Consider the following 19599-nt stretch of genomic DNA (forward strand, 5'->3'; position numbering starts at 1 on the left):
CCAGGATAACCAACAAATATATTATCCCCTTTTATGCACACATCACATAGAGAGACAGTTGGCTGTACATGGATAGATATTATTCTTATACACCATAGACAAACTAAATAGGTAGGACAGAAGTGTTATGTATCTCTGCTACACACTTATAATTTGTTCACAGTGTCCTGACTGAGATTTTGGGAAGGTGTGGGGAGAGGAGGACGAAGCAAGCTCCACCTGCTGGATCCCAACACATTGGCAGCTACAGGGACAGTGGTAGTGCAGGCAGGAACAAGTTGCACTTTCCTGACAAAGTTCTGGCACTTCACGTGTGTTTACTGGGTTGGCACAGTACAGCAACGCAATCACTTCGTAAGGGCTACAGTAACATAGGTACTGTATTTTAGATCACTAATGTTGGCAGCAGCCAGACACAAAACGTTTATGCCCTCTTGTCTGTGGCCTTCTAATGGCCTCAGTTAATCAGGAACTAGGAAGGACATTGTGAGACAACTATGCTGGTGCTTGTGCAGACAGATGTATACATAGGCTCTGTGACGCATGGGTACACATATGGACTGTGAGCATTTTTCTTGATTTGCAGTTCCTTTAATCCCATCTGCTAAGTAATGATCAATACCTATTTTAGAATAAATTATCAAAATTGAGTAAAATATCCTTACTTTTGTACTGATAATGTTAGCATCCATCTCACAATGTTTCCCAGCCCATTTGGTTAAGATTGCCTAATAGTTATTCTATGGATGTTATACACTGCTCCTCCCTCATCTCTGGGGGAAAGTGTGAAGAACTTGATTGTTCCACTATTAACCTATCAATTGTGACCACCAAGAACCATGAAACAACACTGAGCTTTGCAGGACAAATGTAAAAGTATCCTCTTTCTAATCATCTCAGGTTTAACTAGAGCTAATCTTCCTAGTAAAATATTTTGAGTTGAACTCAAAATAAATGTGGTGAACTTTACACCATGAATAATTTGTGTAAATAATATTATTTATATAATCCCATAAATTTTGAGTGCTGTCAGTTTCACAAGTGTCAATGCATTTAGAATATACATTTGCTAACTGTTCATTTAAGTCACATGTATTTTACAGGAGTTAAACTGGAGGGAAAAGGATCCAGAGGACACTATTTCCATTTCATCAGGGAAAGGTATGTGATACGTATCATACTCTTCATTTTAGATCAACAACCTGAACAATTAGTTCAAATGTCTTAAATTGTGGTCTGAAGCAGTTACCAAATGTCTTCCTAAGATGTTGATATAAATTTAGATATATGCTGTTTGTGATTGTTAAACTGTCTTTCTCTAAGTCTAGTTAACACTTTATCTGTTCCTTCAACTCCATTTTTGTTCCTTTGTTTCCTTTTTTAGTTTCTTTCTTATCTTGAATAAAACTGTGATGACACTGTGTGCAGCTGTAGTGATGATTTTGTATGGGTGTTATTTGCCAGTATTTGATCTTGCAAACTTCTGTTGTAGTACCCAACATGAGGTAAACAGTGCTGTACAATTAAGTACACTACCAAGTTAAGTATAGTAGTACACGACACAAGACCTAAAATGTTATACACTTCATGGCATGCACACAGCAAAGACAGTTTGCTCTGATCTGTGTGCTCTGCAGGGGCCCATGGGATGGGCAATGTTATAGCCAGAGCAGGTTGGAAAAGGCTAGTGTCCACTCTGTCTGCTTGCCAGGAGGCTCTAGTCTGAGATGTGGAGCAGGCTCTGCCGGCAGTGACTGAGCGCACTGGGTGCACTCGGCTGCAAATCATTGCTCATGTCAGCACAACTAATGTCTGCTGCCTGGGTTCACAGGCCATCCTTATTTCCTACAGGTAGCAGGCTGAGTTTGTGAAGACAGCAGGTCACGCTCACAGAGTGAAAACAGAGCTAACATTGTGCAGCGTCACTCCCACAAATGACCGTGGTCCTCTGGTTTGGAGGTAATAGGGTGGCTTAAAACAGAGGATCAGACAATTCCTTGATCATTGTGGATGTGGATTTCTTGAGCTCTGGGGTTGGGTGAAGAAGTGTATAGCCCCCTAGGTCAGGTGTGTGCACTACTTGCAGGAAGCAGCTTCCAGGATACCGGCGTATGTGCAGCAGGCACATGTGGATTTCTTAGGATAGAGAAATCCCTCTACACACCTGATAAGTCACATTCTGAGTGCGCACAGAATAGCATTCATCATAGAAGATTGGAGAGACAATATGTTAATACTCTATCAGCTAATAGCAAGAGCATCTATGGAAAGGTGCCAGAACTAGTCTCATTTATAAATAGTAAAAAATACCCACACAATACGAAGAACAAATAGCTGGCTGAAACTGCATGTCAACAGCAATGAAATCTAAAAGTGTGTTTATAGCAATAAAAAAATACAATAATACCTAGTGAGATGAATCCTTATTGAGACTGTGAAAAAATTTTGATGAAGGTAAGTGTTAAACATGGATCTAACTTGGTCCCTGGATGCTTTTATAGACTCCCTGTGTCAGCAGCAGTTGGCAGAATTGAAGGAACGTAATGTTGATTTCGGTGCTTGTGTTGACCTGTGACTCATTGCTCTACAGTACTAGTATCAAGCACATCAGTACGTAGCATCAACAGGTTAGTGTTCATCACGAACATGGTTTTGCGGTCAGTGCAATGATTAAAAATGCAGAGTTGGCAGATGCCCATTTGATGTATGGATTTGCACGGGGAAATAGCCGTGGCGTGGTACATTTGTATTGAGTCAGATTTCCAGAATGAAGGTGTCCCGACAGGAAGACATTTGAAGCAATTGATTGGCATCTTAGGGAGCACGGAACATTCCAGCCTATGACTCGTGACTCGGGAAGAACTAGAATGACGAGGACACCTGCAATGGACAAGGCATTTCTTTGTGCTGTTGACGATAAACCTAATGTCAGCGTCAGAGAAGTTGCTGCTGTACAAGGTAATGTTGACCACTTCACTGTATGGAGAGTGCTACGGGAGAACCAGTTGTATCCGTACCATGTACAGCGTGTGCAGGCACTATCAGCAGCTGATTGGCCTCCACGGGTACATTTCTGCGAATAGTTCATCCAACAATATGTCAATCCCCATTTCAGTGCAAATGTTCTCTTTAGGGATGAGGCTTCATTCCAACGTGATCAAATTGTAAATGTTTACAATCAACATGTATGGGCTGATGACAATCCGCATGCAATTATGCAATCACGTCATCAACACAGATTTTCTGTGAATGTTTGTGCAGGCATTGTTGGTGATCTCTTGATTGGGCCCCATGTTCTTCCACATACACTCAATGGAGCACGTTATCATGATTTTATACGTGATACTCTACCTGTGCTGCTAGAACATGTGCCTTCACAAGTACAAAACAGCATGTGGTTCATGCACGATGGAGCTCCTGGACATTTCAGTTGAAGTGTTCGTACGCTTCTCAGCAACAGATTTGGTGACCAATAGATTGGTAGAGGTGTACCAATTCCATGGACTCCACACTCTCCTGACCTCAACCCTCTTGACTTTCATTTATGGGGGCATTTGAAAGCTCTTGTCTACACAACGCCGGTACCAAATGTAGAGACTCTTCGTACTCGTATTTTGGATGGAAGTGACACAATACGCCATTCTCCAGGGCTGCATGAGAGCATCAGGGATTCCATGTGATGGAGGGTGGATACATGTATCCTCCCTAACGGAGGACATTTTGAACATTTCCTATAACAAAGTGTTTGAAGTCATGCTGGTACGTTCTGTTGCTGTGTGTTTCCATTCCATGATTAATGTGATTTGAAGAGAAGTAATAAAATGATCTCTAACATGGAAAGTAAGCGTTTCCGGACACATGTCCACATAACATATTTTCTTTCTTTGTGTGTGAGGAATCTTTCCTGAAAGTTCGGCCGTACCTTTTTGTAACACCCTGTATATATATACAGGGTGAGTCGCGTAAGATGTAACACCCCCTTTATTCTGGGGGCGATTGCACATATCGACAAGTGGTGATCAGCAAATCATAGCCAACCATGGGGCACATAGAATGGTATGTGCACAATAATCACAATGTATATGTTGACCGAGATAATGAGGCAAGTATATGTTTTTTAAATTAGATGCTATACTTTTTTTTACCATTGTTTGGATACTCTGGAAAAGACGTGTATAGTGATGTATCGTATGTTGCTATTGTGATTCAAACATTGCTTAAAACATGCTGGGAAATATTGTACGACTGAACGTCAAGGCAGTCACAAGCAGCTGCTGACTGTAAACACATCTTGCATGATCCGGAAAGCAGGCGAAGTCATAAAACTAGTAGGTCATGCGACGTTCAACCAGTATGACATGTGTCTCGTATCCAGACATGGTTGCTGCTGGAACATTACGTTCATATATATACACAAAGCAGGAGAAGTTAGTCATGTTACTTCTGTATGGTGAATGTCATAGAAATGATGTCGAACCTGTACGGTAGTACAGAGATACGTATCCTGATCGTTGGTGTTCTACTCACCAGGCCATTGCAAGAATGATTACTACACAAGTGTGAACAGGCAGCTTTAACAGCAGACAAAGGAGGATGAAGAAGACTGCGACCAACAGAGACCATATAGAGGCTCTTCTGGCCATGACGTTTACCGATCCTCATTGTGGCATGAGACGTATTGCTATGGAGTGTGGGGTCAGTCAGATGAGTGTCATGCAGTGGCATGAGACGTATTGCTATGGAGTGTGGGGTCAGTCATATGAGTGTCATGCACAATCTTCACCGGCATTAGTTCCACCCATATCACCTTTCACTCCATCAGACAATCGAAGGATGCGATTTCGAACATTGTATGGAGTTTTATCGTTTATTTCTGCGACGCCTGCGAGATGATAATATATTCTTCAAACGTGTGCTCTTCACTGATGAAGCAACTATTGATAATCATGGGAATGGTTTAAATTTATGTAACATGCACTACTAGGCAGCTGAGAACCCACATTGGCTGTGTCAGGACAGGACCAAAGGCCATGGCGTGTCAACGTGTGGTGCAGCATTGTAGGATATTACATTGTAGGACCTTATTTCATTAGAGGAGTATTAAATGGAAATAAGTATGGAGAATTTCTTAGAAACAGTCTATCCATTCTGCTAGGGGATATACAACTCAATGAGCATCTGTGTATGTGGTCCCAACACGACGTCTGCCCAGCTCACTCCTCACGTGTTGCAAGTCAAATATTGAACGAGACATTTCCTGACCCCTGGGTGGGATGGAATGCTGCAGTACAATGGCCTACCAAGTCCCCTGATTTGACTCCACTTGATTTCTTTTTGTGGGGAACACTGAAAAATGAAGTATACAGTGAAGCCCCAACAACACCAGATGACATGCGCCACCAAATCATCACAGGTTGCTCTGCCATTTCATCCACTGACCTTTCATCTGTTACCCAGTCTCTTCAGCATCGATTACAGATGTGTCTTGCAGTCAAAGTAAAGTACAATGCCATGTTTTGTTAAGAACACTATGAATTGTGAAGGTTATCAGTAGGTACCAATGCATTATAAAACAATATGTGTAAATGACCAGTAATATCTTAGAAGTATAAATGTAGCATGTGTGAACAATGTGTATACCATGTAGGTTGTCCTTCTGTCATATTGTTTGGTGGTAGGTGCTCAGCAAATGAATGTGAATAAGATGATTATCTTATCAAACGTGTATTCTCTCTAATTATAATGTCCAATACTATCTTGGAAACAGTAGTTTCACAGCAGACATACTCAGGCATCACCTGGTGAAGAGTTTCCCATTATGCATCCATCAATAACATTATCAATGGCTTACTGTGCGTCAGGTGTGACATGTAAGCAGGAAGGGGGCAAAGCTTAAATGACGAACTATGTGACAAAGTGATTGCTGTGTTCACACAATAACTATTCATTTCAGCCTGGAAATGTTCATATTTTCGGCATTGTTCTCATAAACCCCTTTTGATAAGCAATTCACTAGCATGTGCCACAGTTAAATACAAAACATGAGTTGCCACCCTTGTGCCTATGGTGTATTGTTCATTCTGCATAGAGCACCGCAACTCGGCCTGCGGGTTGAGTGAGGCATGTTTACAGTCTGCAGCCGCTTCTGATCACCTCAACCTTCAATCGTACAATATTTCCCAGCGTCTTTTAAGCAAAGTTTGAATTACAAGAGCAATATGTGTTACCCCACTTTATGAGTCTTTTCCTGAGTGTTCAAATGATGGTAAAAAAAGTATAGCAACTCATTTAAAAAACATTTACTTCCCTCATTATCTCGGTCAATATAAAAGTTGTCATTAATGTGCATGTACCAAGGTATGTGTCCCATAGTTGGCTATGATTCGCCAATCACTGCTTGTCGATACGTGTGAAGGCCCCCTGAATAATGGGGGTGTTATGTCTTATGTGACTCAGCTTATATATGTTGTTGTTGTTGTTGTCTTCAGTCCTGAGACTGGTTTGATGCAGCTCTCCATGCTACTCTATCCTGTGCAAGCTGCTTCATCTCCCAGTACCTACTGCAACCTACATCCTTCTGAATCTGCTTAGTGTACTCATGTCTCGGTCTCCCTCTACGATTTTTACCCTCCACGCTGCCCTCCAACGCTAAATTTGTGATCCCTTGATGCCTCAAAACATGTCCTACCAACCTATCCCTTCTTCTAGTCAAGTTGTGCCACAAACTTCTCTTCTCCCCAATCCTATTCAATACCTCCTCATTAGTTACGTGATCTATCCACCTTATCTTCAGTATTCTTCTGTAGCACCACATTTCGAAAGCTTCTATTCTCTTCTTGTCCAAACTAGTTATCATCCATGTTTCACTTCCATACATGGCTACACTCCAAACAAATACTTTCAGAAACGACTTCCTGATACATAAATCTATATTCGATGTTAACAAATTTCTCTTCTTCAGAAACGATTTCCTTGCCATTGCCAGTCTACATTTTATATCCTCTCTACTTCGACCATCATCAGTTATTTTACTTCCTAAATAGCAAAACTCCTTTACTACTTTAAGTGTCTCATTTCCTAATCTAATTCCCTCACCATCACCTGATTTAATTTGACTACATTCCATTATCCTCGTTTTGCTTTTGTTGATGTTCATCTTATATCCTCCTTTCAAGACACTGTCCATTCCGTTCAACTGCTCTTCCAAGTCCTTTGCCGTCTCTGACAGAATTACAATGTCATCGGCGAACCTCAAAGTTTTTACTTCGTCTCCATGAATTTTAATACCTACTCCAAATTTTTCTTTTGTTTCCTTTACTGCTTGCTCAATATACAGATTGAATAACATCGGGGAGAGGCTACAATCCTGTCTCACTCCTTTCCCAACCACTGCTTCCCTTTCATGCCCCTCGACTTTTATGACGGCCATCTGGTTTCTGTACAAATTGTAAATAGCCTTTCGCTCCCCGTATTTTACCCCTGCAACCTTTACAATTTGAAAAAGAGTATTCCAGTCAATATTGTCAAAAGCTTTCTCTAAGTCTACAAATGCTAGAAATGTAGGTTTGCCTTTTCTTAATCTTTCTTCTAAGATAAGTCGTAAGGTCAGTATTGCCTCATGTGTTCCAACATTTCGACGGAATCCAAACTGATCCTCCCCGAGGTCCGCATCTACCAGTTTTTCCATTCGTCTGTAAAAAATTCACGTTAGTATTTTGCAGCTGTGACTTATTAAACTGATAGTTCGGTAATTTTCACATCTGTCAGCACCTGCTTTCTTTGGGATTGGAATTATTATATTCTTCTTGAAGTCTGAGGGTATTTCGCCTGTCTCATACATCTTGCTCACCAGCTGGAAGAGTTTTGTCATGACTGGCTCTCCCAAGGCCATCAGTAGTTCTAATGGAATGTTGTCTACTCCGGGGGCCTTGTTTTGACTCAGGTCTTTCAGTGCTCTGTCAAACTCTTCACGCAGTATCTTATCTCCCATTTCGTCTTGATCTACATCCTCTTCCATTTCCATAATATTGTCCTCAAGTACATCACCCTTGTATAAACCTTCTATATACTCCTTCCACCTTTCTGCCTTCCCTTCTTTGCTTAGAACTGGGTTGCCATCTGAGCTCTTGATATTCATACACGTGGTTCTCTTCTCTCAAAAGTTCTCTTTAATTTTCCTGTAGGCAGTATCTATCTTACCCCTAGTGAGATAAGCTTCTACATCCTTACATTTGTCTTCTAGCCATCCCTGTTTAGCCATTTTGCACTTCCTGTCGATCTCATTTTTGAGACGTCTGTATTCCTTTTTGCCTGCTTCATTTACTGCATTTTTATATTTTCTCCTTTCATCAATTAAATTCAATATTTCTTCTGTTACCCAAGGATTTCTAGCAGCCCTCGTCTTTTTACCTACTTTATCCTCTGCTGCCTTCACTACTTCATTCCTCAGAGCTACCCATTCTTCTTCTACTGTATTTCTTTCCCCTATTCCTGTCAATTGTTCCCTTATGCTTTCCCTGAAACTCTGTACAACCTCTGGTTCTTTCAGTTTATCCAGGTCCCATCTCCTTAATTTCCCACACTTTTGCAGTTTCTTCAGCTTTAATCTACAGGTCATAACCAATAGATTGTGGTCAGAGTCCACATCTGCCCCTGGAAATGTCTTACAACTTAAAACCTGGTTCCTAAATCTCTGTCTTACAATTATATAATCTATTTGATACCTTTTAGTATCTCCAGGGTTCTTCCACGTATACAACCTTCTTTCATGATTCTTAAACCAAGTGTTAGCTATGATTAAGTTGTGCTCTGTGCAAAATTCTACTAGGCGGCTTCCTCTTTCATTTCTTAGCCCCAATCCATATTCACCTACTATGTTTCCTTCTCTCCCTTTTCCTACACTCGAATTCCAGTCACCCATTACTATTAAATTTTCGTCTCCCTTCACTATCTGAACAATTTCTTTTATTTCATCGTACATTTCTTCAATTTCTTCATCATCTGCAGAGCTAGTTGGCATATAAACTTGTACTACTGTAGTAGGTGTGGGCTTCGTATCTATCTTGACCACAATAATGCGTTCACTATGCTGTTTGTAGTAGCTTACCCGCACTCCTATTTTCCTATTCATTATTAAACCTACTCCTGCATTACCCCTATTTGATTTTGTGTTTATAACCCTGTAGTCACCTGACCAGAAGTCTTGTTCCTCCTGCCACCGAACTTCACTAATCCCCACTATATCTAACTTTAACCTATCCATTTCCTTTTTTAAATTTTCTAACCTACCTGCCCGATTAAGGGATCTGACATTCCACGCTCCGATCCGTAGAACGCCAGTTTTCGCAGTACCAGCACAGCAAGGCCATTTTGGTTAATGTTGCAAGGCCAGATCAGTCAATCATCCAGACTGTTGCCCCTGCAACTACTGAAAAGGCTGCTGCCCCTCTTCAGGAACCACATGTTTGTCTGGCCTCTCAACAGATACCCATCCGTTGTGGTTGCACCTACGGTACGGCCATCTGTATCGCTGAGGCACGCAAGCCTCCCCACCAACGGCAAGGTCCATGATTCATGGGGGGCTTATATATATATATATATATATATATATATATATATATATATATATATATATATACTGCAGAAGCAGCTACTTCCATAAAATATAGGTGTACACATCAAAGGCTGTAATGTTTTTAATTTTTAATTTTTTACTTGAGAATGTCTGCCCCAAATTTTGATTATTGCCTTCTTGCAAAGTAACTTCACAGCTTTTAAATTTTCATTCTCATGCAGACATCCTTAGAAGTGTCAAAACCTAGCTAAATGTATTAAACAAATGTTTGCCACCGGTTGGCATTGTTATTTGTCCATTGCAAGTTATTTATATTAATGCAGAAGACAACTTCAAAAACATTGACACAAGTAGATTTTGTGTCATCAGCAAGCAGAGGTGTGTGCTTGTGGATTAATACTGAAAAATAGATCACTTTTAATTGCAACTGTATATAGATCCCCACTGGAAAATTTTGAACTGTTTATGAGGAGTCTCCATTCCTTGCTATACTGTCAGTTAGCAAGCATTAATAGTCTGTGGTGACACCAGTGTAGATTTACTAAGGGATTTTGATTTTTAAAAAAATGATGTGGATATCTTATTTGAATTCTACAATCTGATCTCAGTAATTAACTTTCCAATATAGGTGAATAAAGACAGAAGAACCCTAACTGATGATATTGTCTTTGGTGACACTCAAAGTAAGAAAATAATTGTTAACCCACTAAAAAATGATCTCGCTGATACCAAAGCAAAGTCAGTGAGGACAAATAAGACATTGCCTTACAATATAGATACTCCTCAGTGGAAATCAGAATAATTAATTACTCCAGGACAAATATTTTCAACCATTGTTTAAAGAGATAACCTGGAATAACATTTATAATTAACCAAATTTCAACATAAAATTTAATCTACCCCATGGCAAATTCATATTATTATTTGAAAATAGGTTTCTACATAAGCTAATCAGGGAGGACATTAAACACTCATGTATGACACCATGGGTCACTAGAGGGAGTAAAGTATCTTGTGAAAGAAATGAGATGTATATCTATTGGTGAAAACAAGAAGACATCCTGTAGTAGTTGCACACTGCAAAAACGTCTCAAAGTTACTAAGAAAACTTACTAAAAATCAAGGAACATCTTTAAAATGTCACAAATCAATGATTCCAACAACAGATGCAAGGCTATATAGAATATAGTGAAATGAGAAACAGGGCAACCAGCAACAGAACAGGATAACATCACTATTGAGCTGAATGGAAAGGCTATAAATGATGAGTCACAGATACAAAATACTTTTAATAATCATTTCTTATATATAGCAGAAAGTATAAGGACAAGCGGTACAAGAGAAAAATCACAGCAGTATGCTGAAAAAACAACTAAGAAAATCATGTATCCTCTAAAAATTAAAGCTCATCTGGATTTGATGGTGTTCCCAGTAGAGGACTGAAGATTTGTTCGCATGTCTCAAATTTGTAATGCATCACTAACTCAAGGCATCTTTCCAGAGAGACTGAAATATGCCCTTATTGAACCCCTCTTTAAGAAAGGTGTTAGAACAGATGTCAATAACTACTTAATTATTTCACTACTGACATCATTTTCAAATTTTTTGGGAGGGTGATAAATTATAGAATAGCATCTCACTTGATCAATTGTGATATCCTCTGCAAATCACAGTTTTGATTTCAGAATAGTTGCTCTCCTGAGAATGCCATTTACAAGTTCAATCGGCAAATATTACAAGAATTAATCAACAAAATAGTGCCAATTTGAATTTCCTGTAGCCTTTCTAAGGCATTCGACTGTGTGAATCACAATATTTTCATATAATGCACTTGGACAGTTAAAAAAATGAACTCACCAAATGGCAGAAACACATGTGAATAAGGTATAGATATGCAAGCTTTGGCTTCTTCTTCTGACAGAAGGGCTGAAAGGTAAGGAGAAGGAGTGAAGGAAGAGGACTTGTGAGGTATAGGAAATGGGTAGAATTTGGAAAAGTCACCCAGAACCCCAGGTCAGGAGAGACTTGCTAGATGGAATGAGAAGGTAAGACTGATTGTTGGGGACTATAATGCATGAGATCTGAAAACTTGAGAGCTGAAAGGTGGAAGATACGGTAATATACAAGACAGAGATTACTGCCAGAACATCATACATGAGTTAATAAGAGCAAAAACCTAAGTGCATTGTTTCTTATATATGTGGGAGTGTGAAGGCAAAAATAGACAGATCAAGAGTGAAAGATGTAGAAAACTAAGTTTCCCAAGCCTCAGTCTTATATCTACTACCATTCCTCATCTATTTAAATTATTTTCCATCTGTTTTACAACAAGCAGAATTAGTTCCTTTTGCAGATGTCTCTAGTATTGTACTCAATCCAAGCATACATGCAGAATCAGAAGAAATGGTAAACAAGCTTCTTAAACATACCATTGACTGGTTTCCTGCAATTGGTCTCATCCTCCATTTTAAAACAAAAACAGAACCTATTCATTTCTGCATATCTAGGGGTACTGCACCAATAAGTGTAACTCATGATAGTCAAGGAGGAAAGTAAAAATTGTTAGGTGCGCACACTGGTGTGAATTTAGACTGGAAAAAGCACTTTTGGAAAACGCCTGAAACAACATAGTTCAGCCTTATTTGCACTCAGAATCGTTGCAAATCTTGGAGAGAGACAAAACAGTAAGCTGATATATTTGTAGATATCTGTTTAAGGTGTAGGGTGTCCCGACTATTGCGTCACAGTGTGTTTATTCCCTCATGACGTTTGTTGTAAATAATCCACTGCAGTTCAAAAGGAATTATGATGTGCATAACAGCAATACCTGAAGAAAAAAATTACTTTCATTCTCCACATTAATGTTGTATTTAGCACAAAAGGGGTGCACATTGCCACAAGTAAAATTTTTGATAAATTACAAAGTGATATAAAATGTCTGACAAACAGCAAAGTAAAATGTGAAAACAAACTGAAGAAGTTTCTCCTTGACAGTTCCTTTTATTCTATAGAAGAATTGCTGTTGCTGTAATGTGTAAAAGATGTTTGGTAAGAATTTATAAGCAATAAAAATTGAAAATAAATAAATAAAAATAAAACAACTTAAAATGTTCAGCATGTTTCCATATTTACAAAATTAATTTGCAGTGTAAATGTAAAATGACTCAGTCCATACTATTAATATTTATTGTGCAAATGATCCATGGAACATGAAAATAAATTACTAAGTTCTTTGTGGCAATTTCACTAAATTGTTATCAAGATATAATTTGAAAAGAGGGAATTTATATCTCCTGGCTGGAAATTTATTTCGTGGTCTGGGGCAGCTTCAACATTTCTCTTACATCCAAAATCCTGGCCAGAACCATCCAGGGGGCTTCTAGCAACTCTTCTTGTGCACCTAAGACCAGCTCCCTCTTGAACATTCCAATCTTATTATTCAAATCACAGGTAAATATTTTAAAAATTCTATTCTAAGATATTCTATTATTCTATTGTAAGATATGATTTACGATCATGTGATGTGTGTGTGTGTGCACACTGTGGTGCTGATAAAGACAGTGGATGATTATTTCAGTGTTCACTGAGATCCATTAATTATTAAAATGTGCTTTCAGATGACATGTATACATTCAGTGTATCAAATAACTTAATAATCAGACAGATAACGACAGTGTGCCATATGAGACAACTGTACTTTCTAATCAGCTTTTTTTGATGTTATAAGAACCATACTAAAATGCATCCTATTCAAAAACCTTTAGTACTTCGTCAGGAACAGTATCCCATAATAGTGATTTACATTATAAACATGTGGGCTATAGTTATTATTTATCATATACTATCATATTAATCATTGTTTGGTACTGAGTATGCTCATAGCTGTTTAACTAGTGTGATTTGGTCTCTCTGAGTTTCAATTAGTAACTATGTGATTTGATAGGTCTCTTTAGTGTAGTTCATATATAACATTCACAACCAGAACTAATATTATTCATTGTGTTTTAATTAATAAGGGGAATTTTTTTACATGAACTTTTTACTCAGTTAATCTCCTGATTGGGAGCTTTGTAGAATATTAATTATTTACACTGTAACATGCATTGGTGTTATATTTTCGTTGTCTGATACTTATCAATTGTCTTCATATTCTTTACACATTGACTGTAACATGTTCAAATCAACAATAGTTTACAGAAACTCTCGGTGCTCTTCGACATCATGCCCATGGCCCAACAGACATGACAACTTTTCCCAACAGCATACTTTGCTAAAAGTTCAATTTTGCTATGTTTCAATATCTAGTTTCAAATAGTCATTATAGTCTGATATACAGGTATTGACTTTCAAGCCATAGCAGCAATAAACTTCAATTTTTTTGTATAAAATCTAATTAATGTGCTCTCTCACAAATTTAAAGTGTTCTCTAATTGTTTAATTGCTTGATCTGCTACATTACCAGCTCAAATTCATTATTAAAATTTACTTATCTTACAGGTGTCTCAAATGCTGAGATTTATGTATGACCGGAAGTGCTGCAACTGTTACATCTTAGGAGCAGGCCCATAAAAAACACTTCAATACTATGCCAGCATGGGTGCTAGGAAGTGAACAAGAAAAATCATCAGTGGTAATTCTGCTGCCTGAAGGCTCAGCAGATAATGAACACATTTTCTGATGTTCAGATGGACAATGAAATTTATTCTTTCAAACATTGTGTCAGTAGGATATAAATATCAAGAACAACAGAACTTTACAGTACCTTAAACAAATAATAAGTTGCCATTGAGCAGCTATATGTAATAGGAATAATGCACAGAATAACAGAAATCTAATTCAAACTCCATATAATACATCATAGACTTCTGTTGTCAAACCTCATCACAGCTCTTCCAATCCACTTGATTGAGCTTTTGTTTCTGATTGGTTGGAAAGAATGAACTGACAACACTGAGAAATTACGTATTTAGTCTGACTGTAACTATTTTTGCATGCGGTCATCACTGTTTTCCTTCCTAGTTATTTATGAATTTCATGTACAAGGCATAGATTACAAGTGTGAATAACTTTTACACACATAAAAGTGAATGAGTGAAAGATGCAGTCAAAATATTTTGTACGTATGTAGAGTTGACTTCAATTCATTTTTAGCTGTGTTTCTCTGTCACTCTAATAACCCAGCATTTTCTTCGTTATTCATCCAGTGTCAGCAGTTGCTCCATTTCTGTTGACCTTGTTATCAGTTACATGTGCATATTTCTAATATACCTTTCATGTAAGATAAGCAATTTTGAATGAATGATCATGTGATACTGGGCAATAATCTAAGGAAGTGAACTAAGAGTTGCCCTCATGTACCTTATCGAAGTTCTTATAGCACTTGTCCTAAATTAGAAATCTTCATTGGTAATACCAGTTAATTCTCTTCTTTATGCTGGATAATAATTTTTATAAACAGATTCTTTTTCATTCTCATTATTTATTAAACAAGTAAGAGTTTGTACTATCAATGTCTATAAACATGAAAAAAACAGATATTGTTACCAGTGGTTGCTGCAGTACACCATCATGGATTGGAAAAAGCTTATAAACGTTGTTTTACCATACCACTCAGTTTGTAAATTGTAATGCATCTGGCTGTACCTTCTATTTTTATTTCTCTAAAAAGTTTTCTACATATTAAGTAAAGTTTCTCACTTTGCCATCACAACTTGCATCACCTAATTAGTGTTGTTATTAATGAGGATTTCTGACTTTCTGTCTTAATAATTTATTACAGGTACCTCTATAATTTTAATTCCATTCTCTTTGAGGAAAAATATGTTTGCACATCCTTGATCCTGCCTTATCTGATACATTTACCAAAGCATGCTTTGCTGTAAAACTGAGCAAGTATGACTTTTGTGTGAGTGCAGGTTGTGCCTAGTTGTAGTGGACAATAAGGCAAATTTCCTGATATTTACAAGTAGTATTCATCACTTATAGTCTCCAAATTATGACATTGATGTTGATCTGTTCTGATGGAAGCATATACTTTTTTTCTGTGACACTTAAAAGAAGCTTCTAAGAGAACTTCAATGACAGCATGTATGGGACTTGATCAAATATTATCAAAATAACAGCACTGCAAACCACTGTATCACCACCAGGAGAAGAGGTTCCATCAACATCTGCCCTGTTATACTGACTGTGAGCAAACACAAAACTCACATATGGTTCTTGTGTTTACCTGAGTAAATAAAGCCCACCAGTCTGTGTTCTGCTGTTGTAACAATCAGACAACTTGCTTGTAAATCTATTGAGACATTCACATTGTGCATTGAGCATTGTTTATGATGAATGTTGTGAAACTGCTAGAGATGTGGTGCAGTTGTACACTGAAGAGTCTCCAGATTGTGCCAAGCAGTCAGACTCTGTCTTTGTAAATGTTATAAATAAAGTTCCAGAAACTTGAAGTGTGGAGAATAAAATACGCCAATGGAAAAGAAGAGCAACTGATGAAAGATATTAAACTAACATTTTAAAGGATAACACACTATGTAAATGTCACTAACTTGTAGTTTGGAAGTATGAGAGGTACCAATCAAATGAGAGTTCTGCAAACACTTCATTCTGTCATATTTCATCTTCTTCAAATTTCACCACATCTACAGCTTCATGGCAGTCAGTATCTAAATTTGATTACAGACCTCTGAATGTCATATACAAAAAGTGCAAAGTGAGGTGGCATATCTAAGCAAAACTTTGTTTAATGAAGAAGCATCATTTACCAACCATACACAAGTCTGCCTTCACAATATGCACTAATCATCTGACTCAATGAATGCTCTGGTCTTTCAATATTTGGTGCATGTTTTCCAAAACCCACAACACTAGTCTCTGTGTTGTTGATGGAATTCTAAATACATTCAAGTAATGTGTGTTCCTAAGATATACTGCTGCTGCATTTATTGGGAGACACCCCACTGAACATAAGGCAGTCAGTGTGGTACCAACATGATGGATATCCCTCTCATTCCACACATATGTTGACAGGCCCTCTTTAAGTGGACATTTGGAGACCATTGGAGCACTTGTTCAGGAAATGCAAAATGGCCAACGGACTCACCTAACTTAACACTTCTACACCTTTATCTGTGGTGAGATTTAAGACAAGAAGTCTATTACGAAACGCTGATGACTCCCAAAGAAATGAAATGCCTTTCAACGTATTGAGTCTAGATGAAATTCGATGTGCAGTGCTGTTTCGCCAGAATCACTTTATAGTGTGCAGCAATGCTCAAGGTCAAAATTTTGAGCACATGGTATGGTAGCCATGATAATACACATAAAAACCATACACCGAGTTCTGTTCTTGCTTACATTTGGTGTAATAGGGCAGAAACTCATGGAACCTCTTCCCCTGATGGTGAGAAAGGTCCATGGTGCTGCTACCTTGATACTGCTTGATCATGTCCATGGAACCTCTTCCCCTGATGGTGAGACAGGCCCATGGTGCTGTTACCTTGATGGCCAGCCACTGTGGCTGAGTGGTTCTAGGCACTACAGTCTGGAACTGTGCAACTGGTAGGGTCACAGGTTAGAATCCTGCCTTGGGCATGGATGTGTGTGATGTCCTTAGGTTAGTTAGGTTAAAGTAGTTCAAAGTTCTAGATGATTGATAACCTCAGATGTTAAGTCCCATAGTATACAAAGTCATTTGTTATCTTGATACTGTTTGATCATGTCCCATGCATGTTATGTCAATAAAAATTGCTTGTGAATATTGGGAAATACACTGTATTGCCTGCTATAACTTGAAAAAAAAGTAGCATCTCAATATATTTATTCATTCTGGACATATTTGTGGTGGCCTGCCTTAGCTGCCTCAATCTATCTAGAGTAAGTTCTGTTGTAGATGGTGTATAATTGCCTTAATCCAATCCATAGATAATGAATCTCAGTTGTGTGGATGACTCATATATGTTACTGTTGTGCTGATAATGTAGTTGTGTGTTACACAGGAATAACAAGAAACATGTAAATCCGATACATGTATGTTATTTTTATGATAAACAAGATTCACTAACACATTTATTAGTGGTGCTCTATACCACTCATATATAGTTTCATTCTACAACACAAATCTCACAGCTTGTTTGTCTGTTTTTAACTTTCTACCAATTTTTCTTGGTAGAAATACATGTATAAAGAACACAAAATATATATACCTTTGTTATTTTTATGTTAAATAGCAGCAACATAAGATTACTTTTTGGAATTTGAAAGACAATATATACCTCTAAGAAAATCCTGTATTTTTGTCACTAATAATACTTTTTGTTTCCAGCTACTTATGTATTTTATGAATAATAAACAAATAAATAAGTATTTTTATTGTTTTTGCTTTTACTTCATAATTCAATTAGTAGCTGGGATACGGAACAAGTCATGATATATATTCCCAAACGATACAATGTGCTTCATTTAGTGTGTGGCCATTAATGTCTACTTATGGCACAAGCAGATCATTATCGTTCATTTCAAATTGTGTTTGTGAGACTGATACCTAAACCGTTAGCTGTGAACAACTTGTAGGCATGTTCAGCTAGTATCTGATCTGTGTCTGCTGAGTTTGAGTTTGGATTCATGCTTGTGTTATCATCAAACATTGTAGTTTCTGCATTGTACTTCAGAGTCACTGAAAGATCATTTCTGTACTTTAGGAACAAGAACATGTCATGGAGATGCACTCATGATACTTTCAGCCAATTGCACAAGTTTGAAAGGGGTCAAACTGTGACCTTCTGAGTGATAAGATGGTCCTTTCAAAGAATTGCCACACAATTCGGACATGCTGTGCTTGATGTGCAATGATGCTGGTACCAGCGGCACATGAATGTTATCACACCCAAGATGATAATCTGGATACCTTTGCAGCACAGATGCCCAGCAGGATCATTGTGTTGTGAGGGCAGCAATGGCAGATTGTGCAGTTATCACAGCACAGATAAGAGGGCTTGTGAGCCCAGACATGTTGACGCAAACTGTTGCGAACTGGTTATTGGCAGTGGAACTATGGGCACACACACCTCTATCCCTTATTCGATTCATGCCCCAGCATCGACATGCACAGCTCAACTGGCACTGCCAGAGGATCACTCTAAGATGGCGTGACATGCTGTGTTCTTCAGTGATGAAAGCAGAGAGGACTCTTAATAGGAGCCACAGTGAAATGTCCCCCCCCCCCCCCCCCCACTCCATCGCCATATCCTCATGAGCCATGGACCTTGCTGTTGGTGGGGAGGCTTGCGTGCCTCAGCGATACAGATGGCTGTACCGTAAGTGATACCACAACGGAGGGGTATCTGTTTAGAGGCCAGACAAACGTGTGGTTCCTGAAGAGGGGAAGTAGTCTTTTCAGTAGTTGCAGGGGCAACAGTCTGGATGATTGACTGATCTGGCCTTGTAACAATAACCAAAACGGCCTTGCTGTGCTGGTACTGCGAACAGCTGAAAGCAAGGGGAAACTGCAGCCGTAATCTTTCCCGAGGGCATGCAGCTTTACTGTATGATTAAATGATGATGGCGTCCTCTTGGGTAAAATATTCCGGAGGTAAAATAGTCCCCCATTCAGATCTCCGGGCGGGGACTACTCAAGAGGACGTCTTTATCAGGAGAAAGAAAACTGGCGTTCTACGGATCGGAGTGTGGAATGTCACATCCCTTAAAAAAAAGGTAGGTTAAAAAATTTAAAAAGGAAAATGGATAGGTTAAAATTAGATATAGTGGGAATTAGTGAGGTTCGGTGGCAGGAGGAACAAGACTTTTGGTCAGGTGAATACAGGGATATAAATACAAAATCAAATATGAGTAATGCAGGAGTAGGTTTAATAATGAATAAAAAGAATAGGAGTGACAGTAAGCCACTACAAACAGCATAGTGAATGCATTATTGTGGCCAAGATAGAAACAAAGCCCACATCTACTACAGTAGTACAAGTTTATATGCCAACTAGCTCTGCAGACGATGAAGAAATTGATGA

General features: G+C 38.4%; 1 long non-coding RNA gene across 1 annotated transcript; it reads left to right on the plus strand.

The window, feature by feature from the left end:
* The first annotated feature begins 1102 nt into the window (after nucleotides 1–1102).
* On the plus strand, nucleotides 1103–17944 carry LOC126335240 (uncharacterized). The gene is made up of 2 exons (XR_007564834.1): nucleotides 1103–1161; nucleotides 14072–17944. It is a non-coding gene; the product is annotated as an uncharacterized LOC126335240 (long non-coding RNA).
* The last annotated feature ends 1655 nt before the right edge of the window (nucleotides 17945–19599 follow it).

This window comes from Schistocerca gregaria, chromosome 2 (genome assembly GCF_023897955.1).
Source record: "Schistocerca gregaria isolate iqSchGreg1 chromosome 2, iqSchGreg1.2, whole genome shotgun sequence".
In the NCBI taxonomy this organism is placed as follows: domain Eukaryota; kingdom Metazoa; phylum Arthropoda; class Insecta; order Orthoptera; family Acrididae; genus Schistocerca; species Schistocerca gregaria.